We start from the raw sequence: 25,792 nt of genomic DNA on the forward strand, positions 1-25,792 counted from the left end.
AAACAGTTTGCCAGCACCAGGGGTGAGCAGAATTCTACATAGGTGTTCTAGCAGTATCTCACATTCAACCTTTCTAGAATCACTGTGATTGGATGCTCCCATTATGATTATTTCCACTTCTATTATTTCAAGGCCAAATAGATCGTTACAAAGCACATCAATGACTTTGTGAATTTGTGTTGCTTTCAAATATGGTTAGATCTGTTAGGTAACCTATTATTATCTCTTTTAGATTCTCTTGAATAAGAAAGAAACAAACTTGACATTTTCTGGATTATTTGCCTAGTGCAGTTTGATGCATGTAAAGATAAAATATGAAGATATTTTAATAATTAAAAAGTGAGGGGTTTGGAAGACTGCTAGTTACATTGGTATTTCTTTTTTTAATTTTTTTAAAATTTTTATTTATTTATGATAGTCAAAGAGAGAGAGAGAGAGAGAGAGAGAGAGAGGCAGAGACACAGGCAGAGGGAGAAGCAGGCTCCATGCACCGGGAGCCCGATGTGGGATTCGATCCCGGGTCTCCAGGATCGCGCCCTGGGCCAAAGGCAGGCGCCAAACCGCTGTGCCACCCAGGGATCCCCACATTGGTATTTCTTTTGCACTGTATTTGATCTTGGTGATAGCTGTGAATACATTTAAATTTGATAAATACCATGCTTTAAGTGATACAGAATTGCTCTTTATCTGGTTCTAACTTCTGTTGGTTTTTAGAACACTTCATGTTTGACTACATCATCTTGACCCTTTGCAGTGTCACATTTATTGACATGTATTTTAAGTGTATACTTTAAGCTTTTGTTACAATTGGATTTAAAGCTTCTCAATTGCTGTGAAATTTTGATTGGTGACGTTGTAATATATTACTACTTTTCTAAAACCTATGTGAGAAAATTTATCAGAGTACTGTTAAAAACTTTGTTCCTTAAGAAACTGTTTTGTTTGTTTTTAGAGTAATAAGAGTAATAAATTTCAGTTTTCTTCTTTGTTTGGCTTTTTGGGAAGTATAATGAAAAATAGTGTGTTTAATTACACTGAATATATTGACTCCCAATCCCACGCCTTGCTTTCATCTCTAAATTATCTTCATACTTTTGGGATCTTTATTTTTATATGCCTTACAGCCTTTTGGAAAAGTTGCATTGTGATAGGACAGTTATCAACTTAAATATAAGGCAGGTTTGACTAAAAGATTTTATTAATTTTGAGGTAGGTACAGATTGGGAGGAATGCCTTTTTTTGTAATGTGAACACATGTTGGAGAACGTATGCTTTTTTTTTTTATCACACAGCTTTTACAGAGATTTTTGAGAGTACAGCCTTTAAAATATTTTCTTCTATATTTACATCAATGAGAAGATATTTTAGACATTGTGCTTTAAAGCCAGTTAATAATTATAATGTATTAAAAGTTCATTCAGCACATAATCAATATCTGTAGGATTGAGAAGGGATTATAGTTAGGATCTGCCTATTGAATATTAAAAATGTAAGTAAAAGACAAATGCAAACAAAATACAGTCATAGTGCTATACATACTGTTCTGAGAACTAACAGCGCGTGCTTGAAATCAGCATTAAGTGTATGGTTGAATGGGTTACTAGAGAAGAGTTGTATACATTAAAATCACAGGGGAACATCTTTCAATCAGAAGTATGCTGAGCGCAAATCACCTTATCTATCAAATTATTTGTCAAAATAATACTGGTATCTAGGGTGATGTGAAAATTGAAGGACTGGTAGCAAATGGAGTTAGATACTAAAAAAGATAGAGTACAGAGAAGATTTCAAACTTTGTTCCATAGCAAAATGAATTTGCATGTATATTGCGTTCAATATCAGCAGGTTAGGCTGGGGGAGTTGCTGAGTATCATAAAAATCTTAAATTCATAGAATTTTATAGCCAGGAGGAGCTTTTAGAAATCAGAAACCAGTATGTATAAAACTTTCCAGTGATGAGGAACCTGGGGAATGTGAGTACCTGGGAACTTTGAATAGACTCCCCCGGTCTTCTTACTTGAACTGACATTAGAACCTTTAGAAGAGGTGTCTGGATGTGTTTTTTTTTTTAAAGATTTTATTTATTTATTTATTCATTCGAGACATAGAGAGGGAGAGAGAGAGAGAGGCAGAGATACAGGCAGAGGGAGAAGCAGGCTCCATGCAGGAGCCCGATGTGGGACCCAATCCCTGGTCTCCAGGATCAGGCCCCGGGTGAAAGCGGCGCTAAACCGCTGAGCCACCTGGGCTGCCCTGGATGTGTATTTTTAAACAGGTATTCTGGGTGATTTTTACGATCAAGAATGTATGGGAAATTTGGTCTAATGCAGAGTCATTTTATATGTGTGATACTTAGAATTTAGAGAGGTTAAGTGATTTGTTAAGATAGAAGTATAAATGCACTAGCAAAACAAAAGTTAGAAACTGAATGAGCTAGAATTGTTACTTTCTCATTTACAGTGCTCTTATCTGAAGCAAATTTATGCACTTAAATATTTGAAGTCACGTTTACTTAACTGTCTTAAACCGTAGTCTGGTTACGAATCAAACTCTTGGTTGTGAATTAGCTTTCTAATCATGTATGGGATATAAGAGTTGATATTTGTAAAAGCCAGTTATTTAAATATGTGTATATATGTGTGTGTGTATGGGAATATAGTATGTGTGGTATTAAATAATGAGATTGATTTTCATATGATTGCAAAAGAATGTTTTGAATTAAATCTTGTTTGGGACAATCATTATAAACAAAAATTTATTTTGATGTGCTTGCTTTTAATGACTACCAAAAAAAGATTGAATATCCTGTTTCTTTAATGGAAATTAAAGTGGACTGTTAGGTCATTTGATAAGTAAATCATAAAATGTTCTCTTATGAAGTATCAGTATTATTATAATGGATGAGGTTTTTGGGTATTCAGAAAGTATAAGCTAGAAAGTTGTTGGATTTGTGCTTGCTACCTAGTAAGCTGCTTTGTTGTAATGGAAGGCCAGTGAAGGTGTGGTTAAGACAGAAAGATGAAATATTTTTTTACTTTGAAGAAGGATATTTGTATATGTAAAGGAGTGTTACTTCATTTTATCCCATTTCGTGGTCTGCATTCAGCTGACCATTAACACCTCCCCTTGAATGACATTGAGCTTAGGATGAAGAAGAAGGCTGCAGAAAAACACTAATTAGTGTGAAATGGGTGCTCTAAATGTAAGTTTAAGCAACAGGGGATCAGGAAGTAGATATGATGATTCCTGCTAGGGCAGATCAGGGAGGGACAGAATGGGACAGAATGACTAAGAGGGTTTCAGTGGCTAGGAAAAGGGATGAGGTGAGAATGGTAACCAGGTTGAAGGAGTTATTTGACTCAAGTTTGAACTGTGAGAGTAGGTTATGTATTACAAGTGACCGTGTTGACTACATGGAGGCATAAAAGTGAGATGAGGCTAAAAAATAGGTTAAGGTTAGATCATGAAGAGGCTATGAGCTGAAGTTAAGGATTTTTAAACTTTTTTGTGGGTTACAAGATCATGGAATAAGTTTTTATTATTTTCTTTGGTCTTTATTGGTGGTACTGCTGATGGTGGTGGTGCTTTGTTGATTTGTTTTTTCCTTGCCTGCAGTAAACAAATAAAACATTACAAAATACCGGGAAACACTTTGTGATCTCTTACACTGTCATCTTAGTGTAAAATACACCAGTTATTAGTTCTCAGATCTTTCTGATTTGCTTACATCTATCTGTGTACTTGTTCACTTCTCATACTCTCTAGTGGCTCTTTTTATTTAGTTGGCTGTGCCATGTGGAGTGATTGCACTTTATATATTGTATCTCACATAATTTAATTCTTAGGACAGCCCTAACAGGAAAATATATTGTTTCTGTTCCACCAATGAGGAATGAGAGTTTGAGAACCTAAGTAAAGTCACAGAGCAATCCTAGTAAACTAGTAAAGGCAGGATTCAGACCATCTCTACTTTAACTATAAATCCCATGTTCTAGGAGTGTCTGGCTGGCTCATTTGGTAGGGCATGCAACTATTTTATTATTTTATATTTTATTTTATTATTTTTATTTTAATTTAATTTAATTTTATTTTATTATTTTTTATTTTATTATTTATTTTAGAGAGAGCAGGAGGGAGAGGAAGAGAGAATCTGAGGCAGACTGTGCTGAGCACAGAACCTGACGCAGGGCTCAATCTGATAATCACAAAATCATGACCTGAGCTGAAACCAAGAGTCGGATGTTTAACTGACTGAACCGCCCAGGAGCCCCGAGCATGTGACTCTTGATCTCAGGGTTGTAAGTTTGAGACCCATGGTGGTTGTAGAGATTACTTAAAAATAAAATCTTAAAAACAAAACAAAAAAACGAAACCCATGTTAACCATTACGTGTTTTTTTTTTTTTTTTTTTTGTCTTTGAGTAATAGGAAGGTAATTGAACTAGGATAATAGGAGAAAGTAGGAAGTGGAGAGGTAGAAGGAAGTAGAAGGGGTATGCTACCAAGAAATCTGCCTGGTGGTTTAAAATCTTGGTAATTTGCCCATGCTTCTTCTCAAAGTAATTTACCCATTATGTACCTGTCTTGAAGGTTATGTTAATTTTGTGTACTAGGGAATAACTGTAGCCTTTGACTTGTTTGACTTTTCATGGATGATGCGACAGAGTTATGATAGAGCCTGTCTGGGTGGATGTGAGTTTCTTGATTTTAAGAATGTGCAAGGTAATTCCCTTGTCACCATTATTTTTGCTGGATATATGACTGGTGTTGAGGACAGAGAAGCTGATCTCAGGAACATTGTGTTGTTCCTTTTTTTTTTTTTTTTTTTTGTCTTGCTGCCTGCTCTTCTCCAACATATTGGTCCTGTTTGGCAGCTGTTCTTACGGATTTCCATGGTGCCATCATCTGTTGGAACTCTGTGTAATTTACTCATGTGAAAGCTTTAAAAAATTTTGCCCCTACTTCAGAAAATTAAAAATTGCACGTCAAAGGAGGAGGATTATATAAATGTAAACATTACATTCATGGATATTAATTTCTAGTTACCTTTACATAATAATGACTTGCAAAGTTAAGAACAGAAGTTGTCTGTAAAAATTATTTTAAATTCCCATAGATATTATTAAAGAGGGTTTTTAAAATTCACCCACAGTGCTGGATCTCAGTTTTTTCTTTCCCACTAATCATGTACCTAATTTGGGTTCCGTTTTTTCCAGGTAACATATACACCTTAGTTACCAATTCATGTTATCTTTTGATATTTTACAACCATGTTTATTATATTCCTGTGTTCAGTGTTTATTTGTAATAATTTATTTAGAATTCCAGGTTTACTTTCTCATAGGAATAACTTGATGACAGGTGTTTATTTTGCCAGATGGTCTCACAACCCTTTGTATTTATGATAAAACCAAAGTCAGGCCTTTTATTAACTTATTTAGTTTATTGGAGCTTCTGCTATGTACTATCTATTGTGATTAAAAAGTTTCTATCCTTCAGGGTCTTGCTTTTTACTGGCGATAGTAGAAAAATAACTAAACTATAATACATATATTTTAGGAGTACAGAGGCACCAAACTTGGTCCTACTCTTATATTGAATTTTGAAGGAATTTACCAGGTAGGCAGAGAAGGACATGTTATAATGTAGTGTATGTGGAAGTATAACAGGATGTTAAAAGGGAGTGTGAGAGCATCATGATATGCTTACGGAAAAGCAAGAAGTTTGGTTGTAGCTTTAGAATTAGGCACATGTTAGGAAATGAGGAGAAAAGAGACCAGAGAGTTAGATGGGGATAGAGCATGAATGACCTTTGATGTCATGCCAAGCGTGTATTTACCCTGGAAATGATAGGGAGCCACCTAGTATAGGGTTTTAAACCAGAGAGGATACCATCAGATTTGTGTTACACAAAGTCACTCTGGTGGTATTATGAAAGAGAGAGCACTGAGGAGGCTGTTAAAATAGCCAGGGACCTGAACTAAAAGCAGAGGTCGTTGAGATGCAGAAGAGGGTTTGATTGGGAGGATTTCTGAGGTGATTTTTGACTCCTCAGAGCTGGGAAATGGAGAAGCTAGAATAGGACTGGCAAAAAAAATGTCATCCCTTATGCTAAATCTGATTAATAGGTGGTTAACTACTAGAAGTTGGGAAAAGATAGCTTTTTGCTGTTCTTCTCAGAGATTCAGGGTCTAGATGTTAGCCTCCCCATCCTCTGTTATTCCTGGTGTTTTTGAACCCTGATATTTTTAGCTAATAATGATAAAAAAAAAAAAAAACAACCCAGAAGTAAAGGGATAGCTTTATAGTTTTAAAATCTTCAGCTACTATTCCTAAATCTCTTATTTTTGATGGGAAAGATAAAGATGACTCTGTCTTGTCCTAAGTCTCTCTTTTCTTCTTAGTACCTGTTGGAAAAAAAAAGAGTGAATAAAGTAAAAGGGAGTGTGTGTACAGAGAAATGAAATAAAATTAATATGTATTTTGTTAGAATAGCTTATGTTATTCTTACATATTTACCACAAAGATGGATGGGAATTCATTGATATAATAAACTTATTCAGTTCTGCTTTGTACACTAGGTTAGGCATTGGTGATGAAGTAGATAATTTCTGCCCTAAAGATGCTTTTGTAAGACATTAGGGATTATGTGGAATTCAAAGAGTTGCAATGTGGAGACTTGTCCAGACTTGTGAGAATGAAGTGAGGAATAAGCAGAGTTGAGCATACTTGACAAATGTTGGTTGTTAATGCAATATGTGAGAGAGGTGTTAGTATTCCTGTTGTATAGGTGAGGAAACTGACACCCCCAAAGGTGCATTAATTTGCCCAAGGCCAAACAGGTGATAAAACATGATGGTAGGATTTAAACTTGAATCTGCTGTCTCCAAAGCCATGCTTATCCCATTTACACCAGATGGCCTTCAAAAAATCCAGCCAAACAAGCAGATAGGAAAAAAAGTGAGATCGTATATGGAATCTAAATAAACAAAAACCAAGCTCATAGATACAGAGGACAGATTGGTGGTTGCCAGAGGGCAGCAGGTTGGGTGTGAGCAAAAGATATAAACTTAGAGTTAAAAGTAAGTCATGGGGATGTAATGGTGGCTACAGTTAATTATACTATAATGCATATTTGAAACTTGCTAAAATAGTAAATTTGAAAGTTCTGATAAGAAAAATTCTGTAACTATGTATGGTGATGGATGTTAACTTATTGTGATCATTTCACAATATATACAAATATTGAGTCATGTTATATATCTGAAACTAATATGTCAATTATACTTAAGTTAAAAAAAACGGTTTCATTGTTGCTTAATAATTTATTAATTAAAAAAATTTTTTTTGCTTAATAGTTTATGCTTTTTTTGTTGTTGTTGTTACCACCCAGAAAAGATAAATAGGGCAGTTATCATCATCTCTGCCCTATTTCAAGTGAGAAATAACTTATGGATGGATTTATTTAATAGATACTTATTTAAGTTCCCTCTGACAGTTATAGAAAGAGGCAGTGAACAGATCATGATCAAATAGCTAGTGACAGAGCAGAGGCAGTTCCCAGGTCTTCCTGACTCTGAACCCAGTGCTTATTTTACATTCTGCTGCCATCCTTTTTTCTGTTCTTGTGCATTTTAATCTGCATTGCTTCTGGGGAGACCCATAGGGAATGTCAGCATGAAGTAGGATGTCACACAGAGAGTGTGCCTCAATGGAGGGGAATTCCAAGAACAGAAATAGCAAGGAACAAAGGGAATTGTTTTGGTCACTGACTAATGGGCCTGTCTTAGTCTGTTCACGCTGCTGTAACAAAATACCACAGATTGAGCAATTTATAAATAAATTTATTTTTTCACAGTTTTGGAAGCTGGAAAGTCCAAGATCAAGGATCAGCATGGTTGGGTTCTGATGAAAACCTCCTTCTGGGTTGTAGACTACCAGTTTCTCATTATGTCCTCACATGGTAGAAAGGGCAGGGATTTCTCTGGAGCCTCTTTTATAGAGCATTAATCCCATTCATGAGGGCAGAGCCCTCATGACCTAATCATATGTCAGAGGCCCTGTCTCCTGATACCATTGCTTTGGGCTTTAGAATTCCAGCATATGAATTTTGGGGGAACACAAACATCCAGACCATAGCAGGTACTCTTTTCTTATGTAGGGAATGTATCTCCTCTAGTTACCACAATATATAAAGGTGTAAATTTTAAGAAATAGAGTGATTCACTTTGCAAAATAGTATTTTTATTTAAAAATATTTTAGGATTTATTTTCACAACACTGGTTAAAAAATAGGACTTCTAATTAAGTTTTTAAGAACATGTGAAATGAAAAATGTTTATTATAATGTTCAGTGTCTGTTACTTATATTGAAAAATTGTTCTTACATAAAATCCAGGTTCCTTTCTATCTGTTGAAAACATTTTCACTTGATTTCACTCTGTTGAACTCAGTTTTTGTTCAACAAAAACTGCATGTATTTAAGGTGTACAACTTGATGTTTTAGTGTTGTATTCATTGTATATATTTATATATTGAACCAGGTATTAGGTCTTGTTTAGTCAGGGTTCAGTAAATGATTTGTTAATTTCTGGCCACAAAGATCTGATGTTTTAGACAGATTGAGATAGTGGACAATTTCCTATTTCCCCAGAGACCATGAGTATGCATCTTTCCCTGCTCCTGGCCATTGCTGATTTATCTAAGAGTCGAGATACCTGGTGAATGGTGGGCTGATTGGATTGTTTACTGAGAATCTGAAAACCCAGATGGGGGGAGAATCACAGCACAGTGATAGTAGTGGTTGGAGCCACCCCATCCTACAGAGGTGGTGCCCTGGGCCAAGACTGTGAACTCGCACTGCTGAGGTCCCCAGCGCTCCTCAGTTTCTGTCCTCCCTGAGCTTAGTGGTTTAGCTCTTCCAGTGCCCTCTCAATAAGTCCCAGTTTTTGTTTAAATTGGCATAGTTAATGTAACATTTATATTCTGTTGCTTGTATTAAAAAGAACTGTAGCTAAACATTAAATAAAGAAGAAGCCATCCATTGACATTTTTTTTTTTTTCCCCCAAGTCAAAGACACATTTTAGCAATAAAGTTTTAGAGCTGAAAGACCCTGGCAATCATTTGGTCTGGAGTTCTGAAATCCTTTTGACTGTGACTCACAGAAGCACATTTTACTGCAAATGTATTTACCACACCTAGTTTGCTTAGTTACCCATCTATTACAGAAGCAAAAATATTTGTGCTTTTAACTTGATTTTTGTTCTATTCTAGCTGGAAAAAAATATTATTATAACTAACTGAATTGACTTCATATATGACCCATGGATAGATTATAAACCCACATTAAAAACCAATTTAGTTAAATTGCTTTATTTTCTAGAAAAGAGCAGTAAATGACAGTGTTGGTATTGAAAACTAAATACTACACCCATGCTTTTCTTAAAAATATTTTTTAGGGCAGCCCTGGTGGCATAGCGGATTAGTGCAGCCTGCAGCCCGGGGTGTGATCCTGGAGACCTGGGATTGAGTCCCACGTTGGTCTCCCTGCATGGAGCCTGCTTGTGTCTCTGCCTCTCTCTCTCTCTATGTCTGTCATGAATAAATAAATAAAATCTTTTAAAAATAAATAAATAAATAAATAAATAAATAAATAAATAAAATAAAAATATTCTTTAATATGCAATTACCAGTAGCTTCTGTTTTAATGAGAAGAGAGTTTGTATGTGGACTTGCCTCCTTAAGATTTGTTATCTAATCTCAGTGGTATACTGCTGTCCAATTAGTTTTACTGAAATGGGACTTTGATATCTATCTTATGTCCCAATTCAAAAAATTTCAATCATTTTATTTGACTTGAAATGTAGTATGCACTACAGTTTCAGGTGCAATTTCTTTTTCTTTAATTCAACTTTTCACAGCATCTAAAGATGATAGAAAAAGTTGCTTCAAACTTTGTCTATAAACCAGATAATTTACTTTTCCAAATTTTTTTATTGAGGTATAATTGATATATAGTATTAGTTTCAATTGTACAGCATAATGATGATATTTGTATATATTGTGAAATAACCATAGTAAGACTAGTTAACATGTGTCATCATACATAATTACCAGATTTTCTTTTTCTTGTGATGATGGCTTTTAAGATTTACTCTCTTAGAACTTTTAAATAATTCAGTACAGTACTACTAACTATAGTCACCATGCTGCACATTACATCCTCATGATTTATTTAAGTCATGCAAGTTTGTACCTTTTGACCCCCTTCACCAATTTCGCCCATCCCCATCCCCAACTCCTGGCAACAACCAATCTGTTATCTGTATCTGTGAGCTTGTGTTTTTTTTGTTGTTGTTGTTATTTTTGTTTTACGTGTCACATATAAGTAAGGTTGTATGATATTTGTCCTTCTCTGACTGATTTCACTTCGCATATGCCCTCAAAGTCCATTGTTGTCACAGTTGACACGGTTTCATTCCTTTTTTTGGTTGAATAGTATCTGTCTGTGTGTGTGTTTTCACATTTCATCCTTTCTTTATCCATTGATGGACACTTAGGTTGTTTCCATATCTTGGTTATTGTGATATTTACAATATCAATGCTATAATGAACATGGGGATACATATATCTTTTCCAGCTAATGTTATGATAATTCACTTTGGAATAATGAAGGTTTTATATTCTTTTTGTTTGTAATTTCATCTTCATAACTCAAAAGTAGCAAAAGCTAAGATGTGCTTAAGGAGTCATCTGATGTTATAGACCTGCCAGCAGTAATTTTTGATGTTTACTGAAGATAATTAAATATATATTAACTAGGGCTTTTCGTCTTTTAAAACAAAAAAAGATAACTATTCATTGTAGGTTGCTAAATGTCCGTAGATGTAGTGGTTTTTTAAAAATTAATTAATTTATTTTTTAAAAGATTTTATTTATTTATTCATGAGAGACACAGAGAGAAAGAGAGAGGCAGAGACACAGGCAGAGGGAGAATCAGGCTCCAAGCAGGGAGCCTGATGAGGGACTCAATCCCCGGTCCCCAGGATCACACCCTGGGCTGAAGGCGGTGCTAAACCGCTGAGCCACCCAGGCTGCCCAGTGGTTTATATTTATATGTGATACACAATGATTGCTATATAACTATACACACGTATATAATTGAAACAGAGATTGAGGTGTCTTCACAGCTTTGACATAGAAATGTAGGTTTTTCTAATTTGCACAATTACAGTCCTTTGCTGTAGAGCAGTCTATAGCCATCTATACCCCCAGTCTGTTCTGAACAGATTGATCTCCCACCTCAGCCCCATGATGCCAAATCATTTTTGCAGTGTGGTAGATTATAGCAATTTAACATTGTTTTTAACTGATGCCAGTGATGTGATTTAAATAAAGAAAATAGATGATCGTTAAAAACTTTAAAAAGTATTCCATTTGGATGCTTGTTGCGTTCATATATCTGGATAAATGAACTTCTGTAATAGAAAGAAAAAAATCTTTATAATATTCAGATCCCTTCTGAGTCTGTACTGTTCTGAAAAAAAAGAGTGAGCTATGTTACCCAGTGAGCTATGTTACAAAGCTGTCCCAGGGTCCATCTTTCTTTTGAGGGAAGTTCTTTTAATAAACATGCAGGGATGTAAGAGTGCTGATTACTGTTTTCTTGAATTTATAAATTCTACTTTATTGGTAAGCAAACAAGTAAAGAAAGGTGACTTTAGAGAAGAGTAAGGGCTGCGAAGAAGGTGAAAGCAGGATAATGTGCTAGAGTCATCTGAAGCAGTTATGTGCTATTCTCTTTAGTTAGAATGGTTAGGGGCATCCTTACATGGAATGTATTTGAGCAGGGATCTACATGTTAAGGAGCCAGGCAAAAATAAGGAGAAAGAGCACTGGTGACAGAACAAATCGAAGGCCCTGAGTTGGTAGGTCACCCACAAAATAAATAAACTTTGTGTCTGGATTATAAGATTCCTAACTAAGAATATCCTGAAGGAAACATTTTCAGGAATTGAAGTTTTAGGATTGTGTTTATTTACCGTAAAATGATAAAATTTGTACAATATGAAATACTTGTTTCTTTGAGTAAATATTTGTTGAAAAATTTTCTGGGCCTGGGCAAGGGATGCAGTAATAAGAAGACATATCAAGCTCTTGCTTTCTTAGAGCTAATATTTTAGTAGCAAAGATGAGCAGTAAAAAACTAAACAAATTGTAACAATTTCAGATCATGGTAAATGCTGTGAAAACAAATCAAGAAGGGGCTAGAACATGGAAGTGGAACATGCTATTTTCATAGGAGATGGTTAGGGAAGTCCTGTCTAGAGAGTTGACATTTGAACTGAGACTCAAAATGCCAGAAGGATGAGCATGTGAAATCTGGAGAAAGAACATTTGAGGCAAAAGGAACAGTGAGGTTAATGGCCTTGACGTAGGAGTGAGTTTGGTATGCTTCAGGGACTGAAGGCCACTGAGGTTAGTCATGAGCAAGATTGATAGAGTAGATGGAGATAAAGATTGTAGGTAAAGCAGGTATAGAGCCCTGTAGACCATGATAAGAAGTTTGAATTTTATTCTGAGTGTACATGGAAATCATTGGAGGATTTTAGGTAGGACAAGGAGTTTGATCTGGTTTACTTTGTAAAAAGTGCTTTCAGGTTGCTTTGTAGATAGATAGCAGGTATAGAAGGTGAGAGAGGGAAAAGGGGTGGGGTGAGGCATCTGGAAAATCAGGAATTGTATTTTAGACCTGTAAAGTCCTCAATGCCTTCCAGCTGCCAGGTAGTTGAATATATGAGTCTGAAGTTCAGATGTCCTGTGTAGAGATTTAAATTTGAGAGTCACCAACATTTGAAGTCCATGGGACTGAATGAAAGCACTTAGGGAAAAGAAGCTGGGTAGATAATCATTAAAAGCCATTATAGTAATTATAGCGTAGCAGAGAAGCTTCCTTTTTCAAGATTGTCAGTATTTTAATATAGTAATGTCATAGTAGGACAAAATAATTTGAGAAAAGACTGGATAAGATGTATGTGATAACTAAAAAATACAAGAGTGCTATATATTAATATAAAACCAGTACTTCTTGCATGGTGAAGCAGTAAATGAACAGATAAGGATATTCAGAAGCCTCTTCCTTATATCAAAAAGTTCTACCAAACTTATTCTTTTGAGAAAATGAGTTGTCTTGGGTATTGAAAATGTAGGAAGTTGGGTGCTCTTATATTATTTGGTCAGGGAGCTCAGGAACATTTGTCCTTTGACATAGACTTCAGGTTGCTTTGTAGAGAAGTGCTTGAAAGAAAAGGCAGAGAAAGCAAAGCAAGACAAAGAAAACATTTTATTGTTAGCTCAGGTTTGGTTCCAGCCCCTAGAGTAGAATTCTGGTAAGCTACACTGGACCAAGTATAAAAGAGCTCTTTTTGTCCTCTGTTACACTGGCCTAGAACCAAGTAGTAATAAGATGTCCTTTATGTTCCTGTAACAGCCAAACATGGGACTTATTACTCAGTAGGGTCAATGGCTATCCTGCCTATTTCAGAGGAAAAGGAACCTGAAATTAAGAGAGAGAAGCCTGGGTGAGTGTGCAGGAAGGGCTGGAGAAAATAGAGAACTGGTTGGCCAGTGGTAGAAAGAGTGGGGAAGTTGAGTGAGAAGCTGAAGGAGGGACAGGCAGTGAGAAGGTGAGGAAGGTAGAAAGGAAGAACAGGAGTGGGGAGAAGACTGGGTCCAGACAGGTGCTGCCTCTGGCCCTGTTACTTGGAAAACCTTTAAAGGTTTTAAAGGAGGGAGAAAGAACTTGGATTTCACATTGATCCTCTTAATATCTTTTTAAAAATGTTCTTATTGGGCAGCCCCAGTGACTTAGTGGTTTAGCGCCACCTTCGGCCTGGGTTGTCATCCTGGGGACCCGGGATTGGGTCCCACATCGGGCTCCCTGCATGGAGCCTGCTTCTCCCTCTGCCTGTGTCTCTGCCTCTCTCTCTCTCTCTCTCTCTCTCTCTCTCTCTCTCTCTGTCTCTGTCTCTGTCTCTCATGAATAAGTAAATAAAATCTTTTAAAAAAAGTTTTTTTTAAAATTCAATTAATTAACATATATTATTGGTTTCAGAAGTAGAGGTCAGTGATTCATCAGTCTTATATAACACCCAGTACTCAGTACATCATAAGGTGTATAAGGTGTATGAGGTAAAAGGTGCCCTCCTTATGCCTCCAGATACCCCATCTTCTGCCCTTCCAGTGACCCTCAGTTTGTTTCCTGTGATTAAGAGTCTCTTATGGTTTGTCTCCCTCTCTGATTTTGTCTTGTTTTATCTTTTCCTTCCCTTCCCCTATGATCCTCTGTTTTGTTTCTTAAATTCCATATGAGTGAGATCAATGATAATTGTCTTTCTCTGATTGACTTATTTCTCTTAGCATAGTATCCTCTAGTTCCATCCACATCATTGCAAGTGGAAAGATTTCATCTTTCTTGATGGCTGAGTAGTATTCCAGTGTGTATATAGACCACATCTTCTTTATCCATTTATCTGTCATTGGACATCTGGGCTATTTCCATAGTTTGGCTATTGTGGACTTTGCTGCTATAAATATTGGGGTGGAGGTGCCCTTTCGGGATCACTACATTTGTAGCTTTGGGGTAAATACCCAGGAATTGCTGGATATTTACCAATTGCTGCAATTGCTGGGTCATAGGGTAGCTCTGTTATCATTTTTTTTTAAAGACTTTATTTATTTATTCATAGAAACACAGAGAGAGAGAATGAGAGGCAGAGACACAGGCAGAGGGAGAAGCAGGCTCCATGCAGAGAGCCTGACGTGGGACTTGATCCAGGGTCTCCAGGATCACGCCCTGGGCTGCAGGCGGCCGTAAACCGCTGCGCCACCTGGGCTGCCCTCTGTTATCAATTTTTGAGGAATCTCCACACTGTTTTCCAGTTTGCATTTCCACCAACAGTGTAAGAGAGCTCCCCTTACATCTTACTGGTCATAGCGAAGAGAGAACAAGAGAAGGATGACTGGCCTTTCCTCTTAAGGGAGCAGGTTCTGGGGTCATGAACACTGCAGCCACGTGGGCAGCCAACAAAGAGGAGACCACATAGGACTTGATGCTGACCTTGATATTTGAATACACCATCCCTGCAAACTGTGGAGGCCCAGTCAGTGTTTTGGAGTCTATTTTGTTAGCACTTTTTTTTTCCTGGGTATAGAGTATAGTGAAGGTAGGGGGTGCTCAGATGAGAAGAATATTTCCTTCTCCTTAAGCCAACTTTATGATTAAAAGGATTCAATTTTTTGTCTATATGGTGAAGCTACTTCAAAAACACACTTAGAATTAGTTGGAAGAGACACGGTGAAAGTTATGTAATAATCTGAAAGGAATATTGCATTTATCTCCACTTTATCTTTCAGTGTTTTATTTTTATTGAGGTATAATTGATACACATTTTAGGTGTACAACATAATGATTTGATATATGTATATGTTGTGAAGTGATTACCACGTTTAGTTTTATCTCCATTATTAAGACTTTTGTTTCTTTGATAAGTTGAAGAAAGATGGTACTGATAGACTACAAGTACCAAACAACGTTATCTATTAAAGCCTGTTTTTGGAAACTTTCATAAGTCATGTTTTACAAAGGATGGATTAGAGATTTTAGTTTATTTATATATATATTGGAGCCAAGGTGAAAGTCCACAAATCAAATTCTTAATACTTTACAGTAGTTCTACCCAAGCAAGGCTAAAAGAAAGTGTGCTTTTTGTTACAGAATCAGTTTCTCAAAGACAGGGCCATGTTGATCACATTTCCAGCATCTAGCCCAGAAAAGATACTGAATCAGTGAAGGTGAATATTTAAATTAAGAATTAAGTATATTTTGAAAGAGAGGTCATTTAGAATTGCTACCAAGAGAGAAGTAGAGATTTGGTTTTGGTTTTGGTTTTGGTTTTTCTACAGATTTGGATAGAGTGAGCTGCAGTTCTTCCTGAAGTACGTATTTATTGAGCTTCTAGTATTAGGTATTCTGGAGGATGCTCTGGAGCTTTTGGAATTTATAATAGAATCTGATGAAGTGATTAGGTTGTTGGCTTTCTACTTCATCATTTTAACATGATAAGTGTCTCTGCTTTCAAATAATCATGGGGAAAAGACCATAGACTTTTGGCTTTGGTTCGCTCACTTGCTGACTCCTTTCTCTACCTTTGATTCTTGTGTTAGCTGTGTTGTTAAAATTTAACAATCAAGATAGGAATATGTAATAAAGTATATGTACACTTTAAGTTTCTTACCCATTTATATGTCAATTTTACTTCAGTAAAGCTGAAATAAAAACATAAAATTTAACAATTCTGTTTCATATTTTGCACCTGTATTTTTACCAGTTTGTTTTCTTGGAGTGAAGCATGCATGGGATAGGCCTCTAAATACTAAGGATATATTTTAGAAACTGAATCCAGTTGCAATAGCTTTTAGGTTTTTGCTCATATTCTTTCACTATGTAATTGCAATTTATGGACCTAGAAAATTTTCAATTATAAAAGTTGATTCAGAGTTTTATTGCATTTGGCCAGAGCCATTTTTTGTAGGAGTAGATAAAAATTTAAAGAGTAGGGAGTGATCTGTGACTTCTGCTCTGTTGCCCTGTGCAAAATGATGAATGAAGCCAATCAAATTCTTTGCCTCAGAAATCTGTGAACAAATCGTGGGAGGAATTTACTTGTTGGTAAATTAAGAAATTAAGCAGAATCCTCAGGTAGACTTAGAGCTGGAGGAGCTATGGCAAACGGTGTTGTTAGAGTAGGGAGAGTACCTAGAAAGGCTTCATAACCATCTTTCCGTTAATGAATATATAGATACATACAATCATTTTTGAAGGCTTCACAATACTCTGAGGCATGAAAATTTATTTGCCTCATCCTTTGCTGATGGATGTTTTGGACCTCTTTGCACCGAAGAGTTTTTAAGCAAACAGTGACATGATCAGAGTTAGACTAAGCAGGCAGAGTATATATTGTATTGACCTACATGAGATAGGGAAGAGAAGGGAGGAAGGAATTGTGTGGAAAATGGCCATAGTAGAGTGAAGAGATAATGAATTTAGTTTTGGACAGTTTTAAGTTTAAGATGCCTTCCCAACATCCACTAAGGAGAGGTGTCCAATGAAGTGTGGGCTGAAGATAGAGATTGGGAATCACCCAGTTAGTTGAAGCCATGGGATTGAGATGCTGATGGAGGGGGTGTTTTAGAATAACAAAAGAAGGCACAAGTAGAAGCATAAATATTTAAGTAATGCATACGAGATACTGTGGAGAACAGTCAAAAGTATTGGATAAAGAATTGAACAACTCTGAGTAGTACCAGACTCTTTTTGATCTATGTGATACCTATTTTCTTCTGATTTTTCCTTCAGTTTGCTAGTTAATAATTTTTTTGGTCTTATATATCAGGGAAAATATTTTAAGAGTCTGTTTAATAAATACAGAACATCATATATTTAGAGAGATCTCATAGATTTTTCTAAAGTCGTTTTAAAATAAAAACTGAAAATACCTTATCTTTTAATATAAAATTCTGAGACATACAGGTTCAGAAATTTTTTGGATATTGTGACATTGTTTTATTATAATACTATGCGTTGGTACTACTTATCTAAAATAAGTTTTTCCTCGGGTGCCTGGGTGGCTTAGTAGGTTTAAGTGTCCAACTCATGATTTCTACTCAGGTCATAATCTCAGGGTGGTAAGATTGAGCCCCATGTTGGGCTCTGTGCTGAAAGTGGAGCCTGCTTAAGATTCTCTCTTTCCCTTTCCCTCTGTGCCCCACCCCCAGCTCAAGCACATGCACTCTCTTTCTATAAGACATTAAAAATAATAAATAAATAAAGGAAAGCTTTTCCTTTCCATCTTTAACAGAGTTTATATCATGCCACTAGCTTCCATGTAATTATAAGAATATTACTGGAGAAGGCCTGAAAATGCAAAGAATACTAATTTTTTTCAATCTTTTTTTTGTTGTTAAACAGCATTTTAATTAATAGCCTCATTTAATGAAGTTTTAGTGACCTAAATTAGAATTTAGTATAATGTCAATAGTTAATGATTCATTACAAATTAATGTTCTAATGGATTTATATTTATCGTGTTCTACCAGAATTATAGAGGTTGCATTTTATGTGGCAGTACTTGTCAACTGTTTGAAAAGTCAGTGCTAGTAAGATGTTGCCAGCCAAGGGGGTTAAAAAAAACCCTGACATTCTTTTTTCTTTTTAAGATTTATTTATTTATTTATTCATGAGCGACACACACACACACACACAGGCAGAGGGAGAAGCAGGCTCCATGCAGGGAACCTGACACGGGACTCGATCCCAGCAGATCTCCAGGCTCAGGCCCTGGACTGAGGCGGTGCTAAACTGCTGAGCCACCCAGGCTGCCCAAAACTTGGCATTCTTTTTTTTTTTTTAAGATTTTATTTATTTATTCATAGAGACAGAGAGAGAGAGAGGCAGAGAGAGAAGCAGGCTCCATGCAGGGAGCCTGACGTGGGACTCGATCCTGGGTCTCTAGGACCACACCCCGGGCTGCAGGAAGCGCCAAACCACTGTGCCACCGGGGCTGCCCAGAACTTGGCATTCTTGATCTCTTTACACTTCTCTTCACCTTAGAGTTCGCAGAGTGAAGATTTGACAGCTTATTGTAGGTAGGAGCATTCCTTGAGAATTATGTCAACAGCTTCTTTTGAGAGGCAAGGAAAATAATTGCTTCACAGCTGACGAGCATCCATTTAAAGCACCCTGGTTCATAAATTTGAACTTTTCTTTTCTTTTCTCTTTCTTTTTTTTTTTTTTTTTTTAAGATTTTATTCATTTTTGATAGACCGAGAGAGAGCACAAGCAGGGGGAGAGGCAGAGGGAGAGGGAGAGGCAGACTCCTCGCTGAGCCAGGAGCCAGATGTGGGCCTTGATCCCAGCACCTGAGCTGAAGGCAGGTGCTGAACCATTTGGGCCACCCAGGCACCCCTGAACTTGTTTCGAGTGAGCATACATTTCTCTGGCAGTTCGCTGGTGACGTGCCTCCAGATCTACAGCTCTTGACTTTTTCTGAGACGTGCAGCTTTGTGGGTTCTGGTCAGTGTCTGTGTGTTAAGGCCAAGAGAGTGGCTTAGGTAAAATGTGATCTTTTAGTTCCTCCGCCACGGATGTTAATGTGGGCCCTGCTTGCCAACAGGTATTCATCTAGAAGGAAGGGGGTGACCTCCAGATACTTGGAAGGTTGGTGAAAAGGTAATCGTACTTCTTACTCTGCTGTTTGAGTTCCTGCCGTAGCTATGTTCAAATGTTGTGAAACTTTCCCTCTTGTTACTCAATTTTAAGTTGTCTTTGTATTTCCTACAAACCTAAGATGAGGAGCTACCAAGGGAGACATTGTGACCTTTCTTTTTCTCTTTCTCATAGATATTGTTAGGAAATGAAGCTGGGCTGGTGGTAGAGCCAAATCAGAGAACAGCTATCATTGTGTCGCAACCTTATATTTTCCTTTTTTTTTTTTTTTTTCCTGGTAAAGTGAGTACTGTCAGGAGCATTTTTCGTACACGCCCAGCTGAAAGAAATCTGCTGACAAACTTCCTTTCAGGCAATTTTTTCATTGTTAAATGGAGCCTTTACTGATGCTTATTTTTATACGATAAAGCATATTTCAGTATTTTATGTAGCTTGTTTTAGATTTTGAGATTTGAAGTAGTTTTTGACTCATCATTACATATGCCTGGGAAACTTTCAAATCTGGAAAGCTATAAAGCACAAACATACTTTGAAGTGCACCATATGTGACTGGTTAAAATATACTAGGAATGTCACATTGGTTAGCAAATGAAAGAACGTAGCTGTCATTTTACAGTGTTGGCATAAAGTAACAGCAATTATGTTGAGTGGTGGTGGACAAGCCTGAGCTGCCATGTATAAACTATCATAAAAATAAATCTTGCCCAGGTCACTATGGTTAGGACATTTGGACAATATACATATTCTGTACTTAAATCTTGACTTGTTGGCTATAAGAATTATTTTAATTTTTTTTTTCATAAAAACCTAGTTTTGTTGTCTTGGTGGTTATTTTTTTCCTGCTTGCATGATGGCTCATTGGCAACTTTCTTTTTTTTTTTTTTTTTTTTGGCAACTCCTTTCTTAAAGGACTAGGCACATGAAGGTGATACAGAAATCTTTTAGTTTAGTTCCTTAAAGTATTAATTGATTTAACATTTGTTTGGGAAAGCATAAAAATAAATGATGACAATGAAGTTTGAAGATTATCTTTAAATAATATATTGTACTGCAGGTTAATCTCATAGTCAGACACTGACTATATAATACCTTAAGCAATAAAAGCACTGTAAACCTTTATATCAGAACTTTTTAGATAATTTTGATGTATTACCTTATGAGATGCCTTGTGAGGTGAGAAATCAGGTATCCAACATTTAACAGCCTGAGTGACTTCCTATGGCCAGATCTTTTTTAAAAGAAATCAATTTTGTTGAGAAATAATTTAAATAAAATGTACTTATTTAAAGTATATATAGTTTTGAGTTTTGACAAATGTATATATTCATGTAAGTACTACTTGAGTTAAGATATAAAATGCTTTTATCACCCCCTAAAATTCCCTTGTGTCTCTTTACTGTTAGCCCCTTAACCCACTCCAGGCGTCTATTAATCTCCTTTCTGTCACTGTAGATTAGTCTTACCTGTTCTAGAATTTCATATAGATAGAAGCATAATGCATGAACTCTTTTTATTTTATATGTATATATATATATATATATATTTTTTTTTTTTTTTTGAGAGAGAGAGCAAGCATATGTACAAGTCGGGGGGAAGGGGCAGAGGGAGAGGGAGAGAGAGAATCCAGGCATGGAGCCTGGTGTGGGGCTCTATCCCAGGACCCTGAGATCATGCATGACCTGAGCCAAAATCAAGAGTCAGACACTTAATCAGTTGAGCTACCCAGGTGCCCCACGTGAACTCTTTTTTTTTTTTTTAAGATTTTATTTATTTATTTATTCATGAGAGAGACAGAGACACAGGCAGAGGGAGAAGCAGACTCCCTGCCAGGAGCCTGCTGGGGGACTTGATCCTAGGACCCCGGGATCACGCCCTGAGCGGAAGGCAGATGCTCCACTGCTGAGCCACCCAGGTGCCCCCTGCATGAACTCTTTTTAAATGAGATTCCTTTGCTCATATTTTTGAGATTCATGCATATTGTTAAGTGTAGTTTATTCCTCTTTATTGCTTTATATTATTCTGTTGTATGAATGCCACAATTTGTGTATTCATTCACCTCTTGTTGGACATTGATATTTCCAGATTTTGGCCTGTTACAAATAAAGCATCTGTGAATGAACATTTGTGTACATTTTCTGTGAGGACACATGTTTTCATTTCTCTTGGGTAAATACCTAGAGTTGAATTGGAGGGCCGTAATTATGTAAGTGTATGTTTAACTTGTAAGTAGCTGTTAAGCAGTTTCCCAAAGTGATTGTACTTTTTTTTTTTTTTTTTTTTTGCCACCAGCAATGTATGAAAATTCTAATTGCTCCATATCCTTGCCAACAGTTTTGGTATCCTCAGTCTTTTTAGTTTTAGTCATTCTTGTGTGAATTTATATCTCCTTGTGGTTTTAATTATTTCCCTGATAACCAATATAACTTGGTATTTTTTTTCATATGCTTTATTGAGTCATTTATTATATATCTTGTGAAGTGTCTGTTTCAGTCTTTTTCTCATTTTTCTTAATGGGTTTTTTTCTTATTACTGTAAGAGTTCTTTACATATTCTGACTACAGTCCTTTGTCAAATACATATATTGCAAATATTTTCTCCTAGTCTGTGGTTTACTTTCTCGTTTTCTTTCTTTCTTTCTTTTTTTTTTTTTTCTTGAAGATTTTATTTATTTATTCATGAGAGAGACACACACACACAGAGAGGCAGAGACATAGGCAGAGGGAGAAGCAGGCTCCATGCAAGGAGCCCGACGTGGGACTCGATCCCGGGTCTCCAGGATCACACCCCAGGCCCAAGGTGGCGCCAAACCGCTGAGCCACCGGGGCTGCCCTACTTTCTCATTTTCTTAATGGTGTCTTTCAAGGAATTTAAACTTTTGATGGAAGACCATTTTTTTTCTTTGATAGTACTTTTTATGGCCTAAAAAAATCTGCTTATATTGTAGTTGTGAATAATTTGTTCCGTTTTTTTTTTCTTCTAAATGTTTATAGTTTTAGCTTTTACATTTGGGTCTATGATTCATTTGGTATTTTATTTATTTTTGTATAATGAGAAGGAAGAGTCAAGGTTTATTTTATTCTTTATTTTTTTAATAGGAATATCTAGTGGTTGAAGGCTGTTCTTTCTCCATTGACTTATTTTGATATGTGTGTCTGTGCCATTGATTTATATATTAGGCCAGTACCACATAACACTATTGTAGTTTCATAATAAGTCTTACAATCTGTTAGTGTAAGTCATCCAGCTTTGTTGTCCTTTATCAAAATTGTTTTAGTCATTTTAGGTTCTTTGTTCTTACAGATAAATTTTAGAATCACTTGTTATTTTCTACAAAAAAAAAAAAAAAAAAAGCTTGCTGAGATTGAGATTGGAATTGTGTTGAATCTAGGTCATTTGCAGATGAACTGATATTTTAGCAATATTGATTTCTTCTATTGTAAACATGTTATCTGTACCCATTTACTTTGGTTTTCTTTATTTCAATAGTGTTTTAGTTTTTAGTATATGTGTCTTGTGAATATTTTATTAAACTTTACTCTGTTTCATGTTTGTTTATAAGTGGAATTGGTTGTAAATTTAATTTCCTTTTGTTCATTGCTCATATGGAGGAATACAATTTGAATTTGGAACATTGATTTTTCTATCTCATAACCTTGCTAAATGTACATTTCCTAGTAGGTTTTTTTGTGGATTTCTCAGACTCTCTATGTACACAATCATGTTGCTTATGAATAAACACAGTTTTACTTTCTCCTTCCAAGTATGTATGCCTTTTCTCCCCTCCCTTTCCCTTATTGCACTGCCTAAGACTTCCAGACAATGTTAAATAAATATGGTGAGATAAGATCCTCACTGTTTCTGATCTTATGGGGGAATGTATTTGGTTCTCATTGAGTATGATGTTATCTGTAGGATTTTGAAGATTGCCTTTATCAAGTTTAGAAGTTCCCTTCTATTCCTGTTTGCTAAAAATTGTATGAATGTATTTTAAATCATGAATAAGGGCTGTATTTTGTCACTTTTTTTTTTTTTTTTGGTCTGCTGAGATGATCATATGGCTTTCCTTGTCCTATTAATATGGGGATTACATTGATTGATTTTCAAATATTAAACTAGTCTGAAACTCATTTGGCCATGATGTATTATTTCATATATCGGTGGGTTTACTTTGCTGATATTTTCCCAAGGATATTTACAGCCATATTCATGAAAGATGTTTTTCCCTTTCAGTATCTTTGACTTCAGTATCAAGGTAATACTGACTTTATATAATGAGTTTCTATTTTGTGAAAACTTTGTCTAAGTTTGCTATCACTTTTTCCTTCAATGTTGGATATAGAACTCAGCAGTAAAGCCATCAGGGTTACATGCTTTCTTTATGGTAAAGTTTTTAATTACAAATTAAAAAAAAAAAAAGATGTACATCTATAAAGACTTTTTGTTTCTCATGTCAATTTAGATTATTTTTAGTCTTTTTAAAATTTTTATTTTTAGTCTTTGAGGAAGTTTGTTTGCTTTGTCAAAATTTGTCAGATTTATTGGCACTATGTTGTTTGTGATGTTCTCTAATTATCCTTTTAATATCTATAAAGCCTGGAGTGATGCCCCTTCATTGTTTCCTGATATTATTTTGTGTGGAGGTTAATCAATTCTCTTACTCTTTTCCAAGTACCAGCTTCTCATTTTATTATTTTTTACTATTGTTTTGCTTGTTTTTTATATTGTTGATCTTATTGTTTTGTTTTCTGTATTCTTGATACCTTTATTTCCTTTTTTTCATCTTATTATTTTGATTTAATCAAAATTCCCCTAACTCCTTAAGAATGGAATCTTATGTAATTGATTTTAAACTATTCTTCTTTTCTAATATAAATACTTAAAGTCATGAACTGCCCTTTCAGTTCTGCAGATTTTGACATGGTGTCTAACACCAGTGAATGCTGTTTCATTACCGTTCATTAAAAACATTTTCTAAATTCTCTTGTGATTTCTTCTTTACTCATTGATTATTTAGAGTATTGTCTTTAATTTCCAAGTACTTGGATATTTTCTAGATATCATTTTTTGTTACTGATTTCTAATTTATGTTTGTTCTGGTTAGAGAACATACTTTGTATGATTTCAGCCTTTCACATTTTTTTTTTGTAGTGTGTATCTGCTGATGTTAAATTTTCTCAGTGTTTCCTTATCTAAAGATGTCTTTATTCTGCCTCCATTTTTGAAGAATATTTTTACTAGTTATAGAATTTTAGGTTGACAACTTTTTCTTTCAGAACATTAACGATGACATTCTTCTCCTGGCTTGCCTTGTTTCTGGAGAAGTCAGATGTAGTCTTATCAGTGTTCCTCTGTATGTACTGTGTCATTTTCTTTAGCTACTTTTAAGATTTCTTTCTTTATTATTGTGCAGTTTGGTTATAGTGTGCCTTAGTAAGCTTTTGTGTTTGGGATTTTTTTTTAACTGCTTGAATCTGTGAGTTTGTAGCTTTTACCAAAATTAGAAGAATTTCAGCCCTATTTCTTTGAATATATCTGTCTCCCTGCCACCTCTTTTGGACTACATTTACATTTACATAATTGCTTGCTGTTGTCCCATAGATCATAAGGCTCATTTCTTTTTTTGTTGTTTTGTGCTTTTTTTTCTTTTGGTGCTTTAGTTTGGATAGTTTCTCTTACTGTGTCTTCAGGTTTACTGTGCTGCTTCTGCTGTTCATCCAGTGAACCTTTCATTTCTCATACTATATTTTTAAGCTATAAAGATGCCACTTATTTCTTTTTTTTTTATTGCCTACATTTCTGTCCCCTGTATATTTATGTTTTATACTATTTGTTCTAAAGTCTTTGGTAATTCTGTTATCTCTGTCGTTTCTATCTGATTCCTCCTGATTGTGAGATGATTCCTGCTCCTTTATCTAGTAATTTTTTATTTAATGGTAGGCATTGTAGCTATCACATTTTTGAGTGTCTGATTTTTTCCCCCTCCTTTATAGTTTTGAATTTTGGTAAATTTCTTGTGAACATATAATTAAGATAAAAATTTTTTTTAAACTTTATTTTTGTAGGCAGTTAAGTTACCTGCAAATCAGCATGATTCTTTTGGTACTAGTTTTGGAGCTTTGTTAAGGTGGGTCTAGAGTAGCATAGCTTCATTCTAGGGCTTCTAGGGCTGTTTTAAGCCTACTACTCAGATGTTACCCTCCAGGATCTCATGTGAAACCCTAGATATTCAGTGTGGTGTCTCCATTCTTGCTAGTTGGAATTCAGATGATTTGAAGCCCAAGTGAACTCTGACAGTTCTTCTACTTATAGCTCCTTTGTAGTTGTTTTTTCCCTGGTGGAGTATTTTTATCTAGCCTTGTAGAGTCTTAGCTGGTTCATGTGCATTATTCAACCAAATGGGACCCCCTACTGTGTAGCTTCCTCCTCTCTGGTACTCTTCCCCACAAGTTTTAGCAGCCTCCCTTCTCTCTTCCCCTCAAACTGCAGTCTTATCTGTTGAACGCAATG

The 25,792-nt window shown here is 35.7% G+C and overlaps 1 protein-coding gene across 4 annotated transcripts in view; it reads left to right on the top strand.

The window, feature by feature from the left end:
• The window catches only part of CAMSAP2 (calmodulin regulated spectrin associated protein family member 2), a 113,261-nt gene that overhangs the window by 23,720 nt on the left and 63,749 nt on the right, over positions 1 to 25,792 (top strand). The gene's annotated exons all lie outside the window — the stretch shown is intronic.

Source organism: Vulpes vulpes, chromosome 13 (assembly GCF_048418805.1).
Source record: "Vulpes vulpes isolate BD-2025 chromosome 13, VulVul3, whole genome shotgun sequence".
Classification (NCBI taxonomy): Eukaryota; Metazoa; Chordata; class Mammalia; order Carnivora; family Canidae; genus Vulpes; species Vulpes vulpes.